Source organism: Rattus norvegicus, chromosome 6 (assembly GCF_036323735.1).
Source record: "Rattus norvegicus strain BN/NHsdMcwi chromosome 6, GRCr8, whole genome shotgun sequence".
NCBI lineage: Eukaryota > Metazoa > Chordata > Mammalia > Rodentia > Muridae > Rattus > Rattus norvegicus.
This window is the reverse complement of record NC_086024.1, coordinates 28,131,925-28,156,246: the sequence shown is the minus strand read 5'-3', so window position 1 is coordinate 28,156,246 and position 24,322 is coordinate 28,131,925. Positions and strand designations below refer to the sequence as shown.

General features: G+C 44.8%; 1 long non-coding RNA gene across 8 annotated transcripts in view; it reads right to left on the bottom strand.

The window, feature by feature from the left end:
- Positions 1 to 24,322, bottom strand: part of LOC100912066 (uncharacterized) — a 52,733-nt gene that overhangs the window by 21,637 nt on the left and 6,774 nt on the right. For all 8 annotated transcript variants that reach the window (XR_005505723.2, XR_010052500.1, XR_010052501.1 and 5 more), the window contains exon 2: positions 5,486 to 5,697. This is a non-coding gene — a long non-coding RNA (uncharacterized LOC100912066). The remainder of the gene's footprint in view (positions 1 to 5,485; positions 5,698 to 24,322) is intronic.

Below are 24,322 nucleotides of genomic sequence, written 5' to 3'. Positions count from 1 at the left end.
ATGGTGACCTCGGTTTGGAAAGGGCCCATAGGTAGATCACCGAGAATAAGATTTCTTCTCTGAAACAAGGTCTTGTGTGTCCCAAGCTGTCTTTTTCTGATCCTCTTGCCTCCATCCAAATGTTGAGATTACAGTCATATGCCACCATACCTTGTTTATGTGGTGCTAGGGCCTTGTGAATACTGGACAAGCCCTCTCCCAAGCAAGCTACATCCCCAGCCCACCGAGAATAAGACCTGAAGAGCACAGTAAAACTCCATGATACAAACAAAACAAAACAAACAAAAACAAAACAAAACAAACGATCAAATAAAAACCTCACAGCACAGGCTACCGTATAGAGCCATGCCAGGGCTGTAGGACTCCAGGCTCCCTGTCAGATACCAGAAGATAAAAGGGGCACCTAGAAGGATCTCGTGCCTGAGATTCAGAACGAAGATTTCTCAAGGAAAGTCTCTGAGATTGGTTGGACTTGAGCATAGAGAAGCTCTTTTTAAATATAGGCATTGAGTTGACCACAGGGGGCACAGGCAACATAGCAAAAGGACAGGGCTATAAATAGCAGTTGCATCTGGAAAGCCAAAGACAGGCCTGGTCTGAGCACAGGATGGAGAGGGCCTCTGAGCGAGATCAGTGTCTGCCATTCTTCCTTCCCCTGCAGAGCACATCTCCCTCCAGCCTCAACTCCAGCAGAGAGAGGACCTGCACAATGTCACTGGAAAAGTCTGAGCTTACGGAGGTTTCTCGGCCCCTGTTCTAAGGAGTTAAAGTGGAACAGAGCAAGTCAGTCCCAGACTGGGGACTAGGGCTCCTCTGGGTCTCTCCCAAAGGGCTATAAGCTTTTCTTTTATTTATGCTGGGTTGTCTGTCTTTGTTCAGTTCTGTCTGCTGAGCCAGATTGGAAATGGTTTGCTGGGGAAAATAATGGTGCTGTCTAACATGATGTAACAAGATGTCATCTCCTGACTCCAACGCCTAAAACGGATTTACAGGAAGGAAAGGAAGGGGGGAAAAAGAAGCACAAAGCCCCAGGGAGTACTCGGCTCAGATAAAAACCACGAGGGTTTGTTTGTGAATGTCAAAAACCTGTGTGTTATTTATTCTACTTATATGAACAAGAGAAGAGGGGTGTGTGTGTGTGTATGTGTGTGTGTGTGTGTGTGTGCGTATGTGTTTTAGGGGGAAATGGATTTAAAACATAGACTATAGAGCTTGGAGGCAAAGTGTGCAGGAAAACTGAAACAAATTTTATTTCTCATTGCACACCTATATAAACATACCATAGGCTACACACAATCACAGGAACATGTGCCTCAAACAATATATACATAGCACATGTACATACAAATTCTATACTATGTAAACCTCACTCAGATATGACACGGTCTCGCCATCCTGCCATACTCCCAGCTGCTCACACACACTCCCCACACACATGCACACACATAAACACACACACACACACACACACACACACACACACGTTTGTAATCGTGCTGAACTGTGGGGATGAGGCTATAGTCCAGTCCGAGCCTTCCTGATTTACATGTGCAAGTTTCCCACATGCTTTTTAGGGTCTCCATTAGGAAGACCTGTACTAGAAAGACCAATTGAAAGAGGAGAGGGACAAAGGTCTTTTTGGTTACTTTCAAACAGACAGTGCTTCCAGAAGGCCCACTCACATCCAGTCTTAGCATAATGTAGAAAAGTAACATGAATCAGGGAGGAAAGGATGAGTTCCTTGGTTATGCATGATTCTCTCATGTTCTGTATTCTTTCTGCATTGGAAGCAAATTCTTGAGGAGCCTCTTGGGACTGTCAGGACTTCGGGGGTGAATGGTACTCTTTGTCTGTCTGTCTGTCTTTTTCTCTCTCTGTCTTTATCTTTCTGTCTGTCTCTCTGTCTCTGTCTCTGTCTCCGTCTCCCTCTCCCCCCACCTCTCTCTCTCTCTCTCTCTCTGTCACACACACACACACACACACACACACACACACACACACACACACGCTCACACACACACATGGGAGAAGAATCCCATAGCTCTTTTTGTTCCAGATGTTCTTTAGCTCAGCAGCAAAGCAAAAGTACAGGGTGTGGGGTGAGCACTGTATGTCAGTGACCAAACTACAAACAACTGAGCTAGCATTATGCATTTTCCACTGCTCTGGCAAAAATTAAGCCCATATGCATGTATGAACTATGAAATACGAACTGTGTAATTTCATTAAGTGGCTCTTATTTTACATTTGAAAGTGGCATCATGTGTTACAAGGATGATTAAAATCATCATGATAATGGTAAAAAAATGGGCATTTTCTTAGGACATTTTACAGCAAGTTAAAAGATGCTGTGACAAACTAAAAGTGAGGCTGCAGATAAAAGTAAGATCGTGTGTGTGTGTGTATATGTGTGTATGTGTGTGTATGTGTGTGTATGTGTATGTGTGTATATGTTTATGTGTGTGTGAGTGTGTGTATGTGTATGAGTGTGTGTGTGTGTGAATGTGTGAGTGTGTGTGTATGTGTATGTGAATGTGTGTGTGTGAGTGTGTGTGTATGTGTGTGTGAGTGTGTGTGAATGTGTGTATGTGTGTGAGTGTGTGTATGTGTGAGTTTGTATGAGTGTGTTGTTTGAGTGTTTGAGTGTCTGTGTGTGAGTGTGTGTGTGTGTGTATGTGTGTGTGTGTGTGTGTGTGTGTGTGTGTATGAGCACACACTGAGAATTGAACCCAAGGTTTAAAGCACACTAAGTATGCTATGAATATCTGCCTTTATACTTTAGTGACTTTAATAGCACTCTTTTTCCTGCTGTTTAAATAGAGCCACATTTTCCCATGGTACACTAGCTCCTTCAAGTTATGTAGCAGGCCTGGCTGGCTCTCCCACCCAAAGCAGCTGCTTCACCTCTGAGGACTTCCCTGTTTTATCCCAAGCCTCTATAACAGTGTCAGCAACATTATTGGATTTCAATAACTCTTTATGGGAGATACAGATGATTTAAAAATAAGTCTGTATAATCCCAAGGTGCCATATCTAGTCATCTGAATGTATTGACATGCCTGTCAATCACAGCATATTTCTATACAGAAGCAGCTTGTTCATTCACTTATCTACTCGGTCTCACCTTCATTCATCTATCACCTTCATTCATTCATCCATCATCTTCATTCATTCATCCAGTCTCACCTTCACTGATGTCTCCATCTATTAGTTTTGCTCAACACATTCTTAAGCATTTGTTCTGGATCCGGTAGAGACAAGTAAATCAGAATCTCAAGCTTAAAGGGTGTTACCATTTAGAAAGACATACTATAGACTAAGGGACAAAGCAACTGTGTCAGTAGAAGCTTGGAAGACATCTGTGTAAGGAACAGAGAGTTCTGACAGGCCCTGTGGGCCTTGGAGATTACTTAGAAAAAGGGCTCCTGGGTCCCACAGCACAATCCGTGTCAGGAAAGTAGACTCCCTCTGCTCTCTCACTGTCCAGAGCTGATCATGGCCTTCCTCAGCAAAGCTTCTGCCCTCTCCCTGTCCCCTCCCTGCCTCCCAAGCCCTCTACTCTCTTACATTTCTTTTATCCTTCAAAAACCATTCATTGGTCTAGACTGAGCTCCCCTCTCTCTTGATGACTATAGAGCTATTTAGCCCTTGAACATACCTTGTTTTAAACTGTCCTGTCACACTGCTTCAGGTTTATCTCTATTCCTATGTCACCTGTCACCAACACATGCACACACACGCGCGTGCACACACACACACACACACACACACACACACACACACACACACACAAACCTGGGCCATAATCTCCTGAATTGCAATGAGTTTCTGACTGTAATTTATATCGCTTCCTGTGTGCTAACACCAAGTAAAGGATAGTGAAAGGCACCTACTATGGGCTTCACTCTCCAAAGTGTAGGCTACAGGGCCTCCAGAGCTGACATACACTCCTTTGACAAAGAGCAAGCCATCAATGATAGTTAATCTTAACTTCCAATTTGATTGGATTAAGATCACAAGATACACTGGGCAGTGTTGGCACATGCCTTTTAGTCCCAGCACTTAGAAGGCAGAGGCAGATGGATCTCTGAGTTCGAGGCCAGCCTGGTCTATAAAGTGAGTTCTAGGACAGTCAGGGCTATACAGAGAAACCTTGTCTTGAAAAACAAGACAAGAAAGGAAACAAACGAAGAAAGAAAACAAAGAAAGAAAAGAAAGGAAAGAAAGAAGAGAAAAGAAAGAAAGAAAGAAAAGAGAGAGGGAGGAAGGAAGGAAGATTAATCACAAGAGACTAGTTATGCTCAGGGTATGGCATTGGCATTTCCAGAACCAATTAGATTATGGGCTTTCTAGCATAATGAATAGATCAATCTCTTGATATATTAGCATTATTATTAACATCACTGAACAGTGATGAATAGTGGGAAGTTACTAAGGACATGTTGTAGGGCTGTATCTTGCCTTGGTCCCTTCCTTATCCCTCCTTCTGTTTCAGCCTGTAGGCTGATGTCTATATGTAGGTGAGGGCTGGTACAGCTAGGTCAAGGCCATGAGAGGACAGTAAAAAAACATAAGGCAGGGTAAAGCTTTTGTAAGGTGGGAAAGAAGGGGAAGAAAAAAGGAGAATCAAGATGGAGACTGAGAAAGATGACCCAGATCCGGGTGGTCCTGAATTGCTAAGGTAGTTATGTATATTTCTTAAGGGATGGATTTCTGAGGACAAATTTCTTATCTAGGTGGGCGGTTTTTATCCTTATCAATTGGTTGTGAATTTATTGTGTGGATGTATTGTGGATTGAGAATCTAACATATAAATCTGATTGATAAATTACAGTTTATTGAATCATGATTTCACTGGGCTGTTGGGAGTATGAGCAGAGTCCGTGGCAGGGAGCCATGATAGGCCAGCCCATGCTGGGCTTCTAGAGCCCTGATTTTACAGGGTAGCTGGAACCAGTGAGTTTGTGGCTAGCAGAGAGCTGCTGGGATAGATACTAACCAGAGATAAACTGTGGTCCCACGGGTGCCAGAACTAACACTAGAGACCAGCGTGGCAAGGTGCCACGCTGGAACGGTCCACAGACCGCCCGGGTTAGAGAATACTTGGGAGCAGCGTAGAGTCGCTGAGAAAGAGGCCTCGCAGTGGCCCCAAGGGTGCCGCCACTAGAGAGAGTGCAAAGTACCACATAGTGCCATGCGACCCTAGGGTGCCAGCGCTAGAGAGGGTCACCAGTCCCCCAGTTGGTTCAGACACATGTGAGCTTGTCTTCTCTAAGGGTCTATGTAGGTAGATGCAACATGATTTGGGAGGTGTCTGGACCTACTAGTACTAACAAGGAAATACGGAAAGAATGAGTCATGATCCCAGGCCCCTGCATTCAGACCACTGCACTAAAACTGAATCATCTAAGGCAGAGGATACATCAAATGATTAGCTAAGCAAGTGTGTGTTTCCTCTCTGCCTGGTCTGGGCAGATGTTCATACCGGCTTTAGCTTTTCCCAGACAGTCACCAGGAGTGCCAAGATACCAAGTCAAGCCGCCAGTCACTTGTGCATGTGAGTGGGACCAAGTCCCTTTCCATTGCAGAGGAGACACTGAGTAGCGTTTCGTGTACTTCCTCTCACACCAGGTCACAGTGGCCCAGGCCTTGGAGCCTGAAAACTGTTACTTCATCCAAGAAAAGGCTGACCAGTCTCTGAAAGACACAAAATAAAGCCATCCAATTAGCATCCTGACCAGATAATTCATAATAGCACACATTGTGTATGCCGATAAAATATTTCAACTGAGTGGAATGATGGTTTAGTAATGTCTCCTATGTGCCTAGTTTAGACTTTTAGAGGAAAATCACATTTTTAAGCTAGGAGAAAGAAGGCGATGAGGATAAATAGAATATTTTTTTTCTTTTTTTTTCTTTTTTTTTTTTTTTTTTTTTTTTTTTTTTCTTCGGAGCTGGGGACCGAACTCAGGGCCTTGTGCTTGCTAGGTAAGCGCTCTACCACTGAGCTAAATCCCCAACCCCAAATAGAATATTTTTGAATGTGGAGGTAGCCTTGAGTGGTTAAGGTCAGGCTCTGGATTTGATCATCAGCTCTAATACTCCCAAATTCCTTGGGTTTGCTACAGTCCAGTTTTCTCACCTGTACAATGGGCATAAAAACAGAGTGTTCTCTGTAACATTAAAAGAATGATTATAAGGGGTTTGCAACCCCTTAGGAAGAACAACAATATAAGCCAACCAGACCCCACCAGAGCTCCCAGGGACTAAACCACCAAACAAAGAGTACATATGGAGGGACTCATGGCTCCAGCAGCATATGTAGCAGAGGATGGCCTTGTCCAGCATCAATGGGAGGAGAAGTCCTTGGTCCTGTGAAGGCTCATTTCCTCAATGTAGGGTAATGCCAGGGCATTGAGGTTGAAGTGGGTGGGTGAGAGTGGGAGCACCCTCATAGAAGCAGAGGGAGGGGAGAGGGGAGGAAGGGGATAACATTTGAAATGTAAATACATAAACTATCCAAGAAAAATAAAATTTAAAAAAATGAGCAAACAGGGCTGGAGAGATGGCTCAGTGGTTAAGAGCACTGACTGCTCTCTTCAGAGGTTCTGAGTTCAATTCCCAGCAACCCCATGGTGGCTCACAACTATCTGTAATGGGATACAATGCCCTCTTCTGGTGTGTCTGAAGACAGCTACAGTGTACTCATATAAATAAAAATAAATCTTTTTTTAAAAGAACGATTATATATGTATTACCACAAGGTTATTGCCTAGGTGATCAGAAATTGTTTAATATCCATCGTCATGGTGATGATGGTGATGATGAAAAGAAAAAAGATTCTTGTTTATTTTCAGGGGAAGGGAGATGGTTTGGGGGAAGGGGCTAAAAGGCTCTGTTTGCAAATGTCTCCTTTGCCCAACGTTAAGTCTTTCCTTCTCTTTCAGTGTGCAAATAGAAGGTGTTAAACTTTCTGGTCACCCAGTATATATCCACTGGTCATCAGATTCAAGGACTATGTTAAGAAGCTATGACCCAGAGTGCATCTGGGCTCTTGTAAAGATCTGAAGAGGTGATGGTTCAAAGTCGAAAGCACCGGTCACATGTATGGGTTTCAAGTCTGTGCCACCTCTCACCTTTGATTTTCAAGGATTAAAAAAGCCAACTCTATTTTTTTTTTTTTAAATCTAACCCTGTTGAGGTTCGACAAATAATCCTTATGCCTCCTCACGTGTGAATTGCCAAGTTGCCGTCATCCAAAGCAAAGGTTCCCTGAGACTTTTTCTAAAGCTTTTACTTGGTTCTATCAATCACCCTTGGGACTCGGGGTCGCCATATGCCCGTATCCTCTCAGGGATATAGGCGACTTTCATGTTAAAGGACCCGTAGCGTTCTTTTGCTTCCGTTTGACTTGTTGCTCCCACAAATGACCCCTTCCGAGCATCTGTTTGTCTTCATTCCTGTTTGATTCTCATGCTCTCTCCTTCCCTCCAGCCACACGCGGTTCTGCTGTGTGTGCACTTGCGTGGTCCCACACTTGTCCTTGCCAATCTCAGTAACTAAATAAAATAAGCCCCTTTTTACTTGATCGCTTTGTCCTTTATTACTGCTTTGCCCCTGCCATCGCAACGCCAAAAGAAAACCTGAGTATGTTACCCTGGCTGCCAACAGAGAAAGTAGTAACAGGTCGCTCTCCAAAGTCTCGTCCCAAGCAATTGTCAGCATTCTCTGTCTACTTTGAAAGGCTTGGTTTTATTACTCCCCCCCTTTTCCCCTGCCCTTTAGCCAACCCATGCTCTGCTGTTACTAGATTCCCTCTTGCCCCTCAGACCCTATCTGAGAGGCCCCTTTCAAGTGGGGACCCAATATGTGAGTCACGAGGTTGCTGCTTGGCTGAGTTCCTGCCTGCCTGCTCTTAGACAGAAACCTTTGATAACCTGAGCTTTTTTTTTGCTTGCAATTTCACAGCATACCCGCTGGAGCTTTTATCTCCGTGACTGAGCCCAGGCAATGACTATTCCTCCTTTGTTATCTCGTTCCTGAGCTGTCTGTCTCATGCGGAGGACACTCCCTCTGACTGCTATCTGAGTCTCGCATCTTTTTCTTCACGGGTAGAAATGCTTTTGTTTACGTCCCGTTCTCTGTCTCCCGTTCAGAATCTGTCTGATTGGATTTCCAGGTTTTGTTTTTGTTTGCTTCTAAATCTGATGGAACAGGAGAGAATTGTCCGGTGTTTTCCTTATCAGTGGAGAGGACACGGAGTGATGGAGCCGGACCACAGCTTGCTCGCAACTGCTCCTTTGATTTGATTATCAGGAGCAATGCAAGACACTCTGGTTCTTTACACTTGAAATTGGCTATGGTTCCAACCTGTGGGCTCCTTCCGATTTGAGCTCATCTCTTGGGCCCTGAGGGCTAAATATCAGACAGTACCGCTGGAGTCGCAGCATCACATCAGAACTCAACGTCCTAATCGTAGCTTCCTCATCCCCATGGCAGTGTTCCAACACAGACAAGAACCTTCCATCTCATAAATCGAAATTAAATTGATGGGCAAACTTTTTAAAAATATCTTTTATTTATTTATCTGTTTTGATGTTTGCCTGCCTATCCTTGATGACTACAGAGACCGGAAAAGAATGTCTGGTCCTCTAGTACTGGAGTTACAGATAGTTCGTAGGTTGCCACGTGGGTTCAGGGAATCAAACTTGGGTCCTCTGAAAAAGGAGCCATTGCTCTTAACCACTGAGCCATCTCTCCAGTCCAAATGATGGTAAATTGTGATAACTACCCCCTATATGTTCTTCTTCCTTAATCTCTGGGAATGGGGACATAGGTTGTACTTCCTGTGTGCCAGTAACTTTAAGTAAAAATATTAATATTTAATGTTTGTATTTAACCTGCTCTATAAAGAATCCCACTTCGCTATGAAAGTTTCTGTGACGTCTGGTACCCATTATAATCTGTGGTGGTCATACTTTGGTGCTTACCCAAACACGAGATTATGGAAACACGAGACTAAGACACAGGCTCCTAAGCTTGGTCATGGTTGGATCACATGGGAAATGAGTCCATTTCCCTAAGAGAAAGATAGAAGAGTACTATGTATCTGAGTCTGGGGATGTGAACAGGATTTCATAAAGGAATATGGGAGAAGGCACTTCAGAAATAGCCTGAAAGTTGATGGTGTGTGGAGAGCTAACTAGACAGGTAGAAGATACAGTGTACTCGGCAGAAATAGGAGACCATCAACCCGTTAGAGGCCGAGTGTGTTCTCATCTGGACGAAATTCAAAACATCCTTCAGACACGTAGAAGAAAGTCTTCAAAGTGTTTGAGCACTCAACCTTAAAATACACACAGATGACCAAGAATCATATGACATCTGGGGAGATCTCCAGGTTTTAAAAAAGAGTTCAAAAACTAGAGGTGGAGAGTCTGAAAACAAACAAACAAAACAGCAGGAAGACACCAGATCTCTCAACAATGAAACGCAATGAAATGAACACTCTGTAAGAACAGACATCTTTAACATTTTTGAACAGATTTAAAACAAAAAACCCTTAAGTAAGATCGGAGTTTGTAAAAAAAAAAAAAAAGCACATTAATGAAAATCACATTAATAAAACTTGGGCTTGGGAAATAGCTCAGTTATTTGAGTGCTTCCCTAGCAACCCCTGGATTCAATACCCAGCACCATGTAAAGTAGGCATGATAGCATAAACCATAGTCTCAGCATTCCAGAGACAGAGACAGAGGATTAGAGGCTATGGCCATTAGCTTGATGCCAGCCACGGCCACACTCAAACAGGCAAACAAACAAACCAAGTTAATGGAACTCTTCAAGAAAAGTAAAGAGTTTAGTAGACAATGAAATACAAGCAACAGCAACAGCGTCAACCATACAGGTCTAATCCCCAATAATAAGAATTCCAGGGCTGGAGAGATGGCTCAGCAGTTAAGAGCACTGACTGCTCTTCCAGAGGTCCTGAGTTCAAATCCCAGCAACCACATGGTGGCTCACAACCCTCTGTAATGAGATCTGATGCCCTCTTCTGGTGTGTCTAAGATAGCTACAATGTTCTTTCATAGAATAAATAAATCTTTAAAAAAATTTAAAAAAAGAATTCCAGTACATAGACTGCTCAGATACAGTTAGCAAGATACATCATGTTTACTTAAATTTGAACTTCTGACAATGAAATAAATTAGGGCAATGAAATAAATTAGGATAAATAACATGTTTACAGTAAAAAAATGTTGCAAGGCTCATAGTCATAATAAAAAGTCACTTGCTTGGTGACACAGACATATAATCTCAGCACTGGGAGGCTGTTTACATAGAAATTTCAGGCTAGCCTTGCTAGATAGCAAAATTTTACCTTTTTAAAAGTTATTTTTTGGTTGTCTGATATGCACACAGAACTGTGCACCCTGTATCTTATCTATCAGCCTTGCCAGAAAGAAGTGAACAGACATATTAATGGGAAGAAAATTATTAACCAAAGAAATCAATAAAATTTCCCCAAATCAAAGGACCTAAGCACCCAAATTTAAAAGGTTCCATTAAGGGTTGGGGATTTAGCTCAGTGGTAGAGCGCTTGCCTAGCATGCGAAAGGCCCTGGGTTCGGTCCCCAGCTCCAAAATAATAATAATAATAATAATAATAATAATAATAATAATAATAATAATAATAAAAAGGTTCCATTAAATAGGCAGAGAAGGTCATTTTTAAGGGCCCAAAGGATGGCACTGGATTTCTTAACAGCTGATAATTTCTTTTGAAATTTGGTGAGACAAACAATGCTATATTCAGAAATGCAAAATTCAGAAAGCTCACCTCTCAAAAACCTCTTGTTGGGAAGTCTACTCCATCAACTTTAAAAGTAAATGGATACAGCTTAGTAAAATACTTGATTACCATGAAAAAAGTTGTAGGTTGGATCTCTAGCAGTAAATAAAACTAGGAGTGGGCTGCATGACTCCAATCCCAGAATTTATGAGGTGAAGCAGGAGGATCAGGAGCTCAAGGTCATCCTTGGTGACAGAGTTGAGTTCAAGGCCAGCCTAAGCTACATGAGAACTTTCCTCAACATAATCGACAAGTTCTTTCTGTCCTGGTAAAATGAGCCAGTTCAAGCCAGATTAGTTTATATTCAATGAAGGTTTATTGGGGAGCTGTTCTCGAGCAAGCGAGTTCACTGGCCCCAAGGATGGAGGCCGGGGAAGTCACCACAGGAAGGAGAAGAGAGAGGGGGGTGGGAAACGGAGTGGGGAGAGAGAGAGAGAGAGAGAGAGAGAGAGAGAGAGAGAGAGAGAGAGAGAGACAGAGAGAGAGAAACAGAGACAGAGACAGAGAGACAGAGACAGAGACAGAGAAACAAGACGTCTGTATTATATAGGGAAGAGCGTCTGGTAGCAGAAGGGCAGCCCAGTCTCTGGGCTGGAAAGTCCAGGGTTGGGGGCAGGGTATGATACTCAGTAGGGGCTGAAGGATGCTGGGAGAACCTGGAAGCCAGATCTGCTTTGATATATAAAATATGCACCTCAGTCCCTTGTCCTAGGTGGAAACCAAACCATAATAAACACAGCAGCAACAATAACAACCACAAAATAGATCCAACGAAGAGTAGATCTACATCAGGATACTAGCAAAAAAGATTCAGGAAGAGTTTTCAGTGACATGTGTACTTTGAAGCTGAGAAATGAAAAGTAGTCAGAAAAGATAAGCAGAACAAAAGGATGACTGGAGGGGCAGCTAGTAAGTTAGATACATTTTCAAAGCTTACCAAAAAAAAAAAAAAAGCAGAAATTTATTCGTGGAAAACTACAGAACCATAAGATGAGGCAATCATAAACTCAAAGAAAACCATAAAGCTATTCAAAAACTTTTTAAAAGCATAGTTGTTGATCCTGTATTAATTGTGTGTGTGTGTGTGTGTGTGTGTGTGTGTGTGTGTGTGTGTGTGTGAGTGATGCTGGGGATTGAGCCCAGAAATTATGTAATAGGATGAATAATTAAAATTATTAAAGTTGGATATGGTGACACATACCCACAATCCTGGCAGCAGGAGGATCACTGAGAATTAAAGGCCAGTCTGGGCTTCATAATGAGACCCTATCTCAAAAGACAAGCAAACGGGCTGGAGAGATGGCGCAGTGGTTAAGAGCACTGATTGCTCTTCCAGAGGTCCTGAGTTCAAATCCAGGCAACTACAAGATGGCTCATAACCATCTGTAATGAGATCTGATGCCCTCTTCTGGTGTGTCTGAGGACCGCTATAGTGTATTTATATATAATAAATAAATAAAATTTTAAAGAAGTAATGAAACAAAAAAAATTGGAAATTACCCTGGGTAGCATTTTGTGAAACAGAGAGTGAAGAAATGCATCAGGAGATGGGCGGGCGGGTCCAGCTCCTGCAACCACTGTAGTGAGCAAGCAAGGAGAAGTTAGAGAAACAGAGCCTCTCCTTATGTGACCTTTCCCCTCAGCTCTGTCTGAACGTCACGCCCCTTTCTACAAGCCCCGCCCCCTTCCCTTCCAACACTGTTGAGATCCCTTTTACTGTGGCTTAGCAACTGCAGGAATCTCCAGGTGGTTTGCAGCCAAGCGCGCTGTCAATATCCAGGCAGGCCCAAAGCCAAGATAAGGGATTTTCTGGGATGCTGTTATCTAGATTCATTGCTGCTAGTATTCACAACCGCTACCATCGCTCCTGACACAAACACGAGCTTTATGCCTGCCATCTTACCAACTCGCTCCAGCGCAGGCAAAAGCATTTCCTAATTTCTAGACATCAGCACGGGGAGCCAGCATTTTCTGGTCCTGTTCATGGCATTTTTGCTAGTTATTCCTAGTCTCTGTTAATCAAATTCTTTCCTCCTTTTGAGTTCCTTCATTCCTCTCTTGCCTGTGCTGTTGACATTGGCTGTAGCAATGGAATTTTCCAGTTTCCTAGAAACTGTAGCAGTTTTAAGGGTATGGCTCCTCCATAAACTCTTTATTTCTGTTACAGCCTGGGCTCTGGAGCTCTGCATGAAACAAACATTTCATGAGATACAAGGTTTGTGTCTGAGTAGACAACGCCATCCAAAGCACCAGTTAGCAAGGAAAGCCCTCCACACTGTCAATCCGTTTAGTTTGTTCTAATTTATAGTGCTTGGTTTGTAAATAGCTGTGGGGGATTGATGGCAGCAAGAGTGGACACGTGGGAGTGGGGATAAATAATAGTGCAAGAGGACCATTTAAGGCAATGAGACATGGTTAAAAGAAAAGGCAGGTTACAAATCACTAAATACACGGCAATGACCCCATTTCTCTAAATACATGTCTATGCGTGTGTGTGTGTGTGCACAAAGCCAGAAACATTAAACAGCGATTTTCTGAGACTGAGGGATTTATGAAAGATTTGTGCTTAATTTCTGCTTGCCTAGTTTTTTCCAAACAGACATGTGCTGTTTTGTAACAATAAGAAAAACAAGTTATTTAAAACATAAATAAAAACTGCAAGATTCTGGGCAAACACCATATGTTTTGTCTGAATTCCACAAACCCCTTTATGATGGGCCAAGCGCAGGCCTCGTTAGTAGAGGACTAGGGACAGGGAGTGGAAGCATTCATAGGTGGCAGCAGGGGACTTCCAGCCTAAAGAGCTAGCAGATCCATGAGCCTTATAAGAAACTCACCAAGGAGGTGATGCTGAGAGCTGCTAAAACCTGACAGATAGATGTTAAAACTGTGCCTGGAAACTGGAGCCCCACATCCATTGACATTCGTGTGCATGTGCCCACTGAACACCTGTGGCCATCAACATTGTGTTGAGCAGCAGGCAGATGGGACAGATGGGGTGGGGGGAACCCCTGGAAGCAGCTGTTACTCAAGCCTTGCTGGCTGAGGACGCTGCTTAGTCAGCATGGCTTAGGATCTGTCTCCTAGTCCATCTGAGCTGTTCTATATACAAAGGATGGTGTGGCTCAGATGTCTCCTCACCTACCCCGGTCTACTGCTCCAGGTGCTGCTGGCTGGGACGCCTAAGGCCACATTACTGGTGGTGAACATGGTCTCTAGCAGGGTGCCCTTCCTGGTTAATAGACTATAGCTTTTACTTTGTGTGTCTTGTCTCCCCTCTCCCAGGCTGGCCTCGGACTCACTAAGGATGAAGTGTAATGAGGTCTCCTGTGTGATGGGAAAGCACTCTTCTGAGTGAGGTACATCTTTAGTGGCCCCCAGTTTTTAAATCAGTTTGACAAAATAATGGGTTTCATTATGACGTCTTCAACCAGATGTTATTGTACCTTGCTTTACACACACACACACACACACACACACACACACACACACACACACAGAGAGAGAGAGAGAGAGAGAGAGAGAGAGAGAGATTCTATTTCAGTTGGAAAATATGCAGTATTTTGTTTTCTTTCCTCTCACCTCATTTTCCCTTCCACATTCATGGTGTGTGTGTGTGTGTGTGTGTGTGTGTGTGTGTGTGTGTGTGTGTGGTACTTGTGTGTACTTATTTATATATAAACCTAGATTCTGCATCCGAGAGGAAACATGCAATACTCATCTCTCAGTCTGGCTTACTTCACTTAACACACCAATCTCTAGTTCCAGTCATCTTCCTGCAAATGACATAATCTCATCCTTCTCTGGGGCTGAATAAAGCTTCCTTGTATATCTATCACATTATCCGTCTATCTGTTGATGGGCTGAATGGGCCGGGGGCTCCTCCTGTGACTGCCCATGAAGGAATCTGGGGTGGAAGCTCTTCAGAGTGACTTCGGTAAGTACACTAATCCGCTTCACAAGGTTTGCACGCTCATTGCCTGGTTACTCCCCGCAAAGCCCACCTTTAAATCCGTCGTGTTGGGGATTAGATTTCATCACATGAACGTTGAGAGGACAGAAGCACAGAGTCCACAGAAATCTGGGGGTGCAGGGTGGTAGGCGTAGTTATGCTGTGTAGAGGGACTGAGAGCAATGCTGCCACCACCGCTGCCGCCTCAGCTGACGCCGCCAAGATGCAATGGGGACTCCGTTTCCTTCACAGAGCCCAACATCAGCCTGCACAAACCAGCTCCTGCATCATATTTCTGTCTTGGTTAAGAACCCGTTAGCTAGAATGACTGTTAGACTTTATTTTAAACAATTTCACAAGGTTATATAATGCACGAATATGCAAAGCTCTTTACCGGACGCCGCGTTCACTGTGATTTCGAGAGGAGGATAAGGCAAGTACTATTATCTCCTCTTCACAAGAGAATAAATTGAAGCTTAGGGGAAGTAATTGTTACTATTTAGTATAGTAATCGAGCCAGGGCTGGGGGTAAGCTATCCTGACCTTCAATCTCAAACTCTTCCCCTTACATTGTCTCATATTCATTTCTTCGCTCTCCCGCTGATTCAGCCAACCTCGGTTGAACTTAGAAGCTTATCACAAGCAGGTGTGTTCAGGAAATCAGGTGTGGACCCCAGTAATTACAGCCCAGTCTCCGGCCTAGGTCAATGAGTCTCCATTTGGAAGGCACTTAGAATTGCCTGGGGAGGTTTTAAAAGGTACCATAGCCAGATCCCATCCCTGACCAACGCCATGCTATTTTAAAAGCTCTGCAAGTGATTCTAACATGTAGTGAAAGCTGGAAACCATGGCTCCTGTGAACACAAACGTAGTCGCCACCTCAGTTCCTCTATGAGGCAAACAGCCCCAGTTGCAATGGTTGAGAATCAACTGCTTCTAGCAAGGGCTCTTCTGGTCTTACACTCTCTGAGTTGAGAGGTTCCTCTTTTTTCCATCAGATTGTCTCTGAACGGTGTGTGGCTTGTTGACTGTCCAGGGTGATGACTTGGTCATTGTTCAAGATACCCAGTGTTCTGGACAGCAGCTAGGGGCTCTCAGATCCCTGTGTAGATTCAGGATAGAGCAATGTGGTCTGTTTAAGAGCCATGCTCACTCCTTGGTATAGTCGGTATAGTCTGAGTTTCCATTATGCAAATAGAAATATGTGAGTAGAAACGAGAACCAGGAACTTAGAGTAGGTTTCAAGAATCCTGCCCAAGTACATGCTGTAACTGGCTAGGAAACGGAATCTTAGAGAGGGGAAATGACTCGAAACGATTAGACAGCAATGCAAAACAGGGCACGATTCAGTGCCCTAGTATGGCTGCAGGCCACAGCTACCTTACTCTCCTGGTGCTTGTGAAGGTAATGTTTCTCACGCATCCCAGGGTAGAAACACTTTTCTTTCCAGGTTGATTGATATTTGAATTTTCCTTTCCCCTGAGACATAACTGGAACAAATTTATAAGCCCAATTAGGTGGACTAGTAAGCACCTCTCATCTCCTAGGTAGACTCAGAGCAGCTCCATGAGGTTGGAACTATATACTATTCTCATTTCACAAGAGGGTAAAACCAATCCCCTCACTTGCAGAGTTGGGAAAGGCTGCGGAACTCAACGGTACCCGGCTCGGTGTGTTATAGTTACCATTTCTGAAACCGTGAATAAATCCACAGTCTGCCTTTAGATCCACAGTTTGCCTCCAGATCTATGGGCTATTGTTTTTTTGATCGTGAATTAAGTATTGGCACATCTGCCATTTTCTTCTTTTTCCTTGCTGATCATCTCTTTAAATTCTTAACTATATTGACGTGAGGAAAACAAGCTGCGTATGATTCCTCAGGTGGGAGAGACCAAAAGGATCGCAAATGGCTAAGTGGAGTAGGTCACACCTGTCAAACTTGGGAGTCTGCAGCAGGCAGAAGATTGCAAGTTCAAGGCCAGCATGAGCTACATAGTGAGGCAGACCTGATCTCAAAAACACACAAATAACAAGGAATTCCAAGATGAATCCTACAGCTATCCCATCTGATCAGAAACCCAAGGCAACCCCAGCAAAGATGAAGCAGCCACAGTATCTAGTGTTTGTGCTGGTTAACGTTTACTCACAATTTGATGCAACCTGCAGCCAAATGAAGAACTCCCTCAATTGGGTAGCTCTGTGGCCACGTCAGTGAAAGATTGTTTTGATTGGTGCAGGAGGGTACAGCTTCCTGTGGGTGGCACTGTCCCTGGGCAGGTGGGCAGGGCTATAGAAGAAAGCTAGCTGAGCAGGCGCCAGAGGGCGCCAGTGAGCAGTGTTCCTCATTGTTTAACGCCCGCTTGCCTTCCTGCCTCCACTTCCTCCATGTACTCTTGTAACCTGGAAGTGTAAATAGACATGAACCCTTACCTTCCCCAGTTGCTTCCGGTTAGGGTGTTTGTTTTGTTTTGTATTTAATCACACCAACAGAAAGGAAACTAGAATAGTATCCAATGGAAAACTCCAGTGTCGACTCCACATGAAGAACCTTTTTCAAGACATTTCCAATCAAATCTGGGAATAGAACATACAGCCTTCGAAACACATGAACACATACGTGACAAATGTTGAACACACATAAATGACGTTCTCTTGCATTGGAAGGAAACTTTAGCAACAGTTTCTGATTTGGTACACTGTCAGTAATTTCTCAGGGAGAAGCCTATTTGATAGCTCCACTCAGTGGCTCCCCTTTCCCCCTCCCCCACCCCCAAACAAAATAGCCACTCGCTGTCCTGAAACTAGCTCTGTAGATCAGGCTGGCCTCGAACTCAGAGATCTCCCTGATTCTGCCTCCTGAGTGTGAGTCTCAGAAAGTCTGGCTGACCAGTAGTCTCAGAGAGAAAAGGAAGGGAATGACCATGTGTTGAGCGTCAAATACAGGAGTGAGCGTGCATCCTGGTCACACTGCTCCCAAGTGTCTAGCTCTCGGGCTTCTTTCCTTATAAAGTTTTAAAAATCAGATTAATGAGCTATAAAAGACACGCAGCACTTTGCACATGTTTAGAGCGTGCAGTATAGGTTTCGACATACGTCAGAATTTGAAACCCACGAAGCTCATTCAATCAGCAGAGATAGTGCAGTCCCTCCCCGCCACCTCCCAAAATGCCTACGGCATCATTTCCCAGAGCTGTAAAAATGTTGCTTTATGTGGCAAAAGTGACATTTTACATGAGGGATTTCCTAGATGGAAGCAAGCAGAGGGTGACCAGACTTAGATAAAACTGTGATAATCAAAGTGGGGGACCGGAGTTCTCTTGAGAGATTTGATGATGCTAAGAAGCTTTGAGGGTAGGGAAAGCGGTCGCAATGCAAGAAGTGCAGGTGGATCCCAGAAGCTGGAAATGACAAGGTCATGGAATTGCCTGTCTTGGAGGGCAGGCAGCCTACCAGGCACCTGGATTGGCCCTCAAACCATCCAGGCACTAACGCTGTAACCTATGACTGCCTCCTTACACGGCAAAAGAAACTTTGAAATTGCAATTAAATGAAGGATTTTGAGATGAAGGGATTATCCTGGCTTATCCAATGGGCCTTAATGTAATCATGGTGTCCTTATTAGAGTAGGACAAAGGGAGGTTTTACTATGGCAGAGCAGAAGGGGCTGTGATTTGGAAGCAGGGATTGGAGTGGTGTACTTGAAGGATAGAGAGGAGGGCCATAAAATAAACAGTAGTGCTCACCGCCAGAAACTGACAAGAGGCAAGAAATGAAATCTTCTTTCTCAATGCCCCCAGAAAGCAGCAGTGCTCCCAATCTCAACGTCTCCAGATGACAGCTGTGCTCCCAATCTCAATTCCCCCAGAAGGCAGTAGTGCTCCCAATCTCAATGCTCTCAGAAGGCAGCAGTGCTCCCAATCTCAATGTCCCCAGAAGGCAGTAGTGCTCCCAATCTCAATGCTCTCAGAAGGCAGCAGTGCTCCCAATCTCAATGCCCCCAGAAGGCAGCAGTGCTCCCAATCTCAATGCTCTCAGAAGGCAGTAGTGCTCCCAATCTCAATGCTCTCAGAAGGCAGCAGTGCTCCCAATCTCAATGCCCCCAGAAGGCAGCAGTGCTCCCAATCTCAATGCTCTCAGAAGGCAGCAGTGCTCCCAATCTTAACGCCTCCAGATGACAGCTGTGCTCCCAATCTCAATGTCCCCAGAAGGCAGTAGTGCTCCCAATCTCAATGCTCTCAGAAGGCAGCAGTGCTCCCAATCTCAATGCCCCCAGAAGGCAGCAGTGCTCCCAATCTCAATGCCCCCAGAAGGCAGCAGTGCTCCCAATCTCAATGCCCCCAGAAGGCAGCAGTGCTCCCAATCTCAATTCCCCCAGAAGGCAGTAGTGCTCCCAATCTCAATGCCCCCAGAAGGCAGCAGTGCTCCCAATCTCAATTCCCCCAGAAGGCAGCAGTGCTCCCAATCTCAATGCCCCCAGAAGGCAGCAGTGCTCCCAATCTCAATGCCCCCAGAAGGCAGCAGTGCTCCCAATCTCAATGCCCCCAGAAGGCAGTAGTGCTCCCAATCTCAATGCCCCCAGAAGGCAGTAGTGCTCCCAATCTCAATGCCCCCAGAAGGCAGCAGTGCTCCCAATCTCAATGCCCCCAGAAGGCAGCTGTGCTCCCAATCTCAATGCCCCCAGAAGGCAGCAGTGCTCCCAATCTCAATTCCCCCAGAAGGCAGTAGTGCTCCCAATCTCAATGCCCCCAGAAGGCAGCAGTGCTCCCAATCTCAATGCCCCCAGAAGGCAGCAGTGCTCCCAATCTCAATGCCCCCAGAAGGCAGCTGTGCTCCCAATCTCAATGCCCCCAGAAGGCAGCTGTGCTCCCAATCTCAATGCCCCCAGAAGGCAGCAGTGCTCCCAATCTCAATGCCCCCAGAAGGCAGTAGTGCTCCCAATCTCAATGCTCTCAGAAGGCAGCAGTGCTCCCAATCTCAATGCCCCCAGAAGGCAGCAGTGCTCCCAATCTCAATGCTCTCAGAAGGCAGCAGTGCTCCCAATCTCAATGCCCCCAGAAGGCAGCAGTGCTCCCAATCTCAATGCCCCCAGAAGGCAGCAGTGCTCCCAATCTCAATGCCCCCAGAAGGCAGCAGTGCTCCCAAGCCTTTGGCATTACTTCCATGTCAGAGTTTGAATCTGAGTTATCCCCGGTAGGTTCATGTTTTGATTCCTTATTCCTCATCCAGTAACTATTCTGGACAACTATAAAAGCTTTGGGAGGTAGGGTTTGGCTGAAAAGAAGTCACTGAGTTTGGATAGTTACAGCCTAGCCTTTATTTTCTGTCAATCTGTGTTCTCTGGTCTACCAGCATGAGCTCCGCCATGCCTTCCCTGCTAGAGTGGACTGAAACTGTGAGGCTAAGTGAAAACTGTCCCCTTCACCTCATTTCTGTCAGGTGTTCTATCTCACTGATACAAAGTAAATCAACACACCCGGTCCCTTAGATTTGGAGGCTGAGCTGCAAGATGCTACATTTCTCTTGTTTTAAGCCACTCAGGTTCTGTCAGATTTGTTACATCATCAACAGGAAACTAATACACTAACCCTAGTAGTTAGCTGTAAAAGGTCCTATAATATTTCTGGAAGTATAGTAACATTAAATAACAAAATATATTTGTAGCAGATCTTTTTTCCTTTAATGTTTCCATATACTGAAAGCGTGTAGCCTATCATGTTTATATAGGGTCTGTATTAGTTTGCTTTCCTAGTACTGTGATAGAAAACATCCCGGCTAAAAGCACCTTGAAGAAGGAGGAACTTATTTCATCATAAAGTTAGAGTCTATCATGGAGGGAAGACAGAGCAGCAGCTCAAGGCGGGAACTTGGAGGCAGGAACAGAAGCTTCAGCCACAGAGGAGTACTGCTTACTAGCTTGCTCCTGTCTCACTTTCAGCTTTCTTTTACCTCTCAGGATCACCTATCAGGGATGGGGCCATCTACAGTACACCAACCACACCAACTACCAATCAAGAAAACGTTACACAGATGTACCCACAGGCCAATCTGATGGAGGCATTTCTGGAACCGAGGTTCCCTCCTCCCAACTGACTCTGGATGACAAAACCAAGCAGCATATGGCCTCACTATATAGTATAAGCTGGCCTTGAACTCATGTGTAGCCTAGTCTTGTGTCATCATCCTCTTGCCCCAGGCTCCCGAGAGCTGTAATCAATAGGTATGGGCCTTGACATCTGCTAAGCTATACTTCTGGCCAATCCTAGCACAGGAACACATGTCTCTGGTAGCAAGCGTGACAGGAAGATGATAAGTGGTGGCTCAGTTTATTTTGTGGGAGGATGTAGAAAGAGAGCTCCTGTAGGAAAGAAATAGTAATCCCACAGAGCTGGTCTCTAGGGAGAAGAACAAATGTAGAGAAACCCACTTGGATTTGCTTTAAAATACAGATCATGGCTACTGGGAGGTGGTGGCACATACCTATAGTCCCAGCGTTCTGGAGACACAGGCAGGCAGACCTCTGAGTTCAAGGACAGCCTAGTCTACAGAGCTAGTTCCAGGACAGCCAGGGCCATACAGAGAAATATATGTTGTGTTTTATAAAAATATAATGAGAGAAGGACTGTGTTTGGTGGCTGTACAGTCAGGTATGGGGGAAAGGGGTGCCTCAGAGGGCCCATGCTGAGGCAGCCTGATTCAGAGCATGGGGAAGGGAGTTGAGGAAGTAGAGACAGAGAAAGACAGAGAGAGTAGATGAGTAGAGACGGGCCATGAGCATGTGGAGAGAGGGGGAGCATGAGCAAGAGGACAGATCCAAGGAGTACACATGGACAGACCCACGGCTCCAGCTGCATATGTAGCAGAGGATGGTGATGGCCTTGTTGAGCACCAGTTGGGAGGAGAAGCCTTTGATCCTGCCAAGGCTGGACCCCCAGTATAGGGGAATGTTAGGGCAGGGAGGTGGGAAGGGGTGGGTGGATGGGTGGGGGAGCACCCTCATAGAAGTAGGGAGTGGGGGGTGGGGATAGGGGGTTTATGGATGGGAAAGCAGGAAAGGGGATAACATTTGAATTGTAAATAAATTTTAAAAATGCAATAAAAAGAAAAGAAAAAAAAAAGAGCCAAAAAGCAAGAGAGAGAGGAGGGGTAAGTAGCATCCCCTTTTATAGAGAGTCAGACATGCCTAGCTGTTGCCAGGTAACTGTGGGGCGAAGTCTAAACAAAATGCCAAATATATATATATATATATATATATATATATATATATATATATATATATAGGCATTTACAAGCACCATGTATTTACATGGTACACATGCATACATATAGACAAGACATTCATACACATAAGATAAAATGTATAAATCTAATAATTTACACAGAAGCCATAGTCTCCTCAGTTATGATGATGCCAACAGATGAGGAGGTGACTCCCATGGAAAAGCAGTTCATATTCATGGTTCCCTGTACTTGGCAACCCATCTAGAGCTTCGTTCGGAAGCAACAGGGTAAATTAAGAGGCAGAAGTAGCCGGAGAATGGGGCCAAAAACACTGTGGTTTCCAGAGGCAGGGATGGGTGAGGCAGGACAAGCAGGCTTAGGAGCGGGTTGAATTCAATGACTTCAGCTGATTCTGAAGTACAAGGTTGTCTTGTTATAAGATAGTGTCAGGTCCAAATCCTGGTGGTTAGATAAAAGCCTGCACTGCTAACTTACGGAGCCAGTTTCCTTGTACCGAAGGAGCTATTTGCTTCTCACTGGCTGAAGGGACTGATGGCTATCTGTGCTGCCCATTAGCACACCAGAGCTCAGGCATGCTAACTCCAGGCTCCCTCACCGTCACGAGAACTGGTTACACATTTCAGAGTCCGTCCTGGCTCTTCTCACCTCCTGCCCTACTGCAAACTTTGCCAGCTTGTGGGTTTCCGTCTCCCCAACTTCTTATTGCTCTTTAAACCTTGCTATTGTGGCCCTGCTCTTTCTTTCGCCCTCTCTGTGTCTTCATCTCTTGCTCTTCCTCTGTCTCTCTTCTCTCATGGTCAGGTCAAGTCTGCTTATCATGTACAGTCTGCAACTTGCTCTGTCTACTCTGGACTCTTCCAGATGCCCCTGGCTGCTCTCTCCCCAATATCTAAAATAAAAACTGTCTCCTCAACCATACTTTGGAGCTGCCAAGTTGCCAGTTTATACAGATACCTAGCCTTGCAGTGGCTCTTGCAGAGGGATATTGGCTTGGAGTGAAGACTTAAGGAATGGGGTGCTCCACATTGGTTGGTTTGCTTAGGAAAGGCTCCTGGCTAGGAAGGTTGGTTGCAGTCTCTGGGAATTAGCTAAACAGGAAAAAGCAGCCCCTTCCCAATCTTGAGACTCCAGATACATCTAGAAAACAAAAGTAAAATATATAGTTAACATGCATTTGTGGTTGACCATCCTAGACACGTCGGGTGGCCAACAGAGGTCATTCAGTGGGCTCACAAATAAAGACTGAAGAGACTGCCACAGGGTTTGTGATATGCTTGACCCAGAGAGTGGCACTATTAGGAGTTGTAGCCTTGTTGGAGAAAGTGTATCACTGTGGGTGGGAGTTTTTATTTTTTAAGACTTATTTATTTATGAGTACATTGTATCTGTCTTCAGACACACCAGAAGAGGGTGCCAAATCCCATTATGGATGGTTGTGAGCCACCATGTGGTTGCTGGGAATTGAACTCAGGACCTCTGAAAGAGCAGTCAGTGCTCCTAACCACTGAACCATCTCTCCAACCCCAGGTGTGGGCTTTAAGACCCTCATCCTAGCTGCCTAAAAGCCCGTCTTCTTCTAGCAGCCTTCAGATGATGATGTGGAACTCTCAGCTCCTCCTGCACCATGCCTGACTGGATGCTGTCATGTTCCCACCTTGATGATGATGGACGGGATCTCTGAACCTGTAAGCCAAACTGATTAAATGTTGTTCTGATAAGAGTTGCTTTGGTCATGGTGTCTGTTCACAGAAGTAAAACCCTAACTAAGACAGGGTCTTAAAGGTTATTACTGTTAGGAGGAATAGTGTGGGGAAGATACTAGGTAATTCTACTGGCAGATAGGGTAAGAATGTCTCAGAAAGAGGACATCAGCTCAGGTAAAGATGCTTGCTGCCAAGCCTGACTACCTGAACTTGATCTCCAGGACCCACTCATAGTAGAAAGGGAGAACTGACTCTTATACACTGTCTTTTAACCTCCACATGCCACATGCAAACTGTGGCAGTATGAGTGTCCCCTCTCCGATAAATTATTCCAGTAGAGAATTTCTCAGGGAGGTTCAATTGGTCTGAGAGGGTTAGTTCACTTGTGGCATAGGAAGTCCATGTGGTTGTTATCCCCAAACTCTCTCCCTTAGCCACTTTCCACTAGAGTTTAGCTGGTTAGACACTTGCTTACCACCTCCTTACAGATAAAGGCCAGGGTTTTAGATCACTGGGCAAAAAGGGTACATGTGTTGTGGAGTTTCTGTTTAGACCGCTGCCGCTGCCCCATGGAAA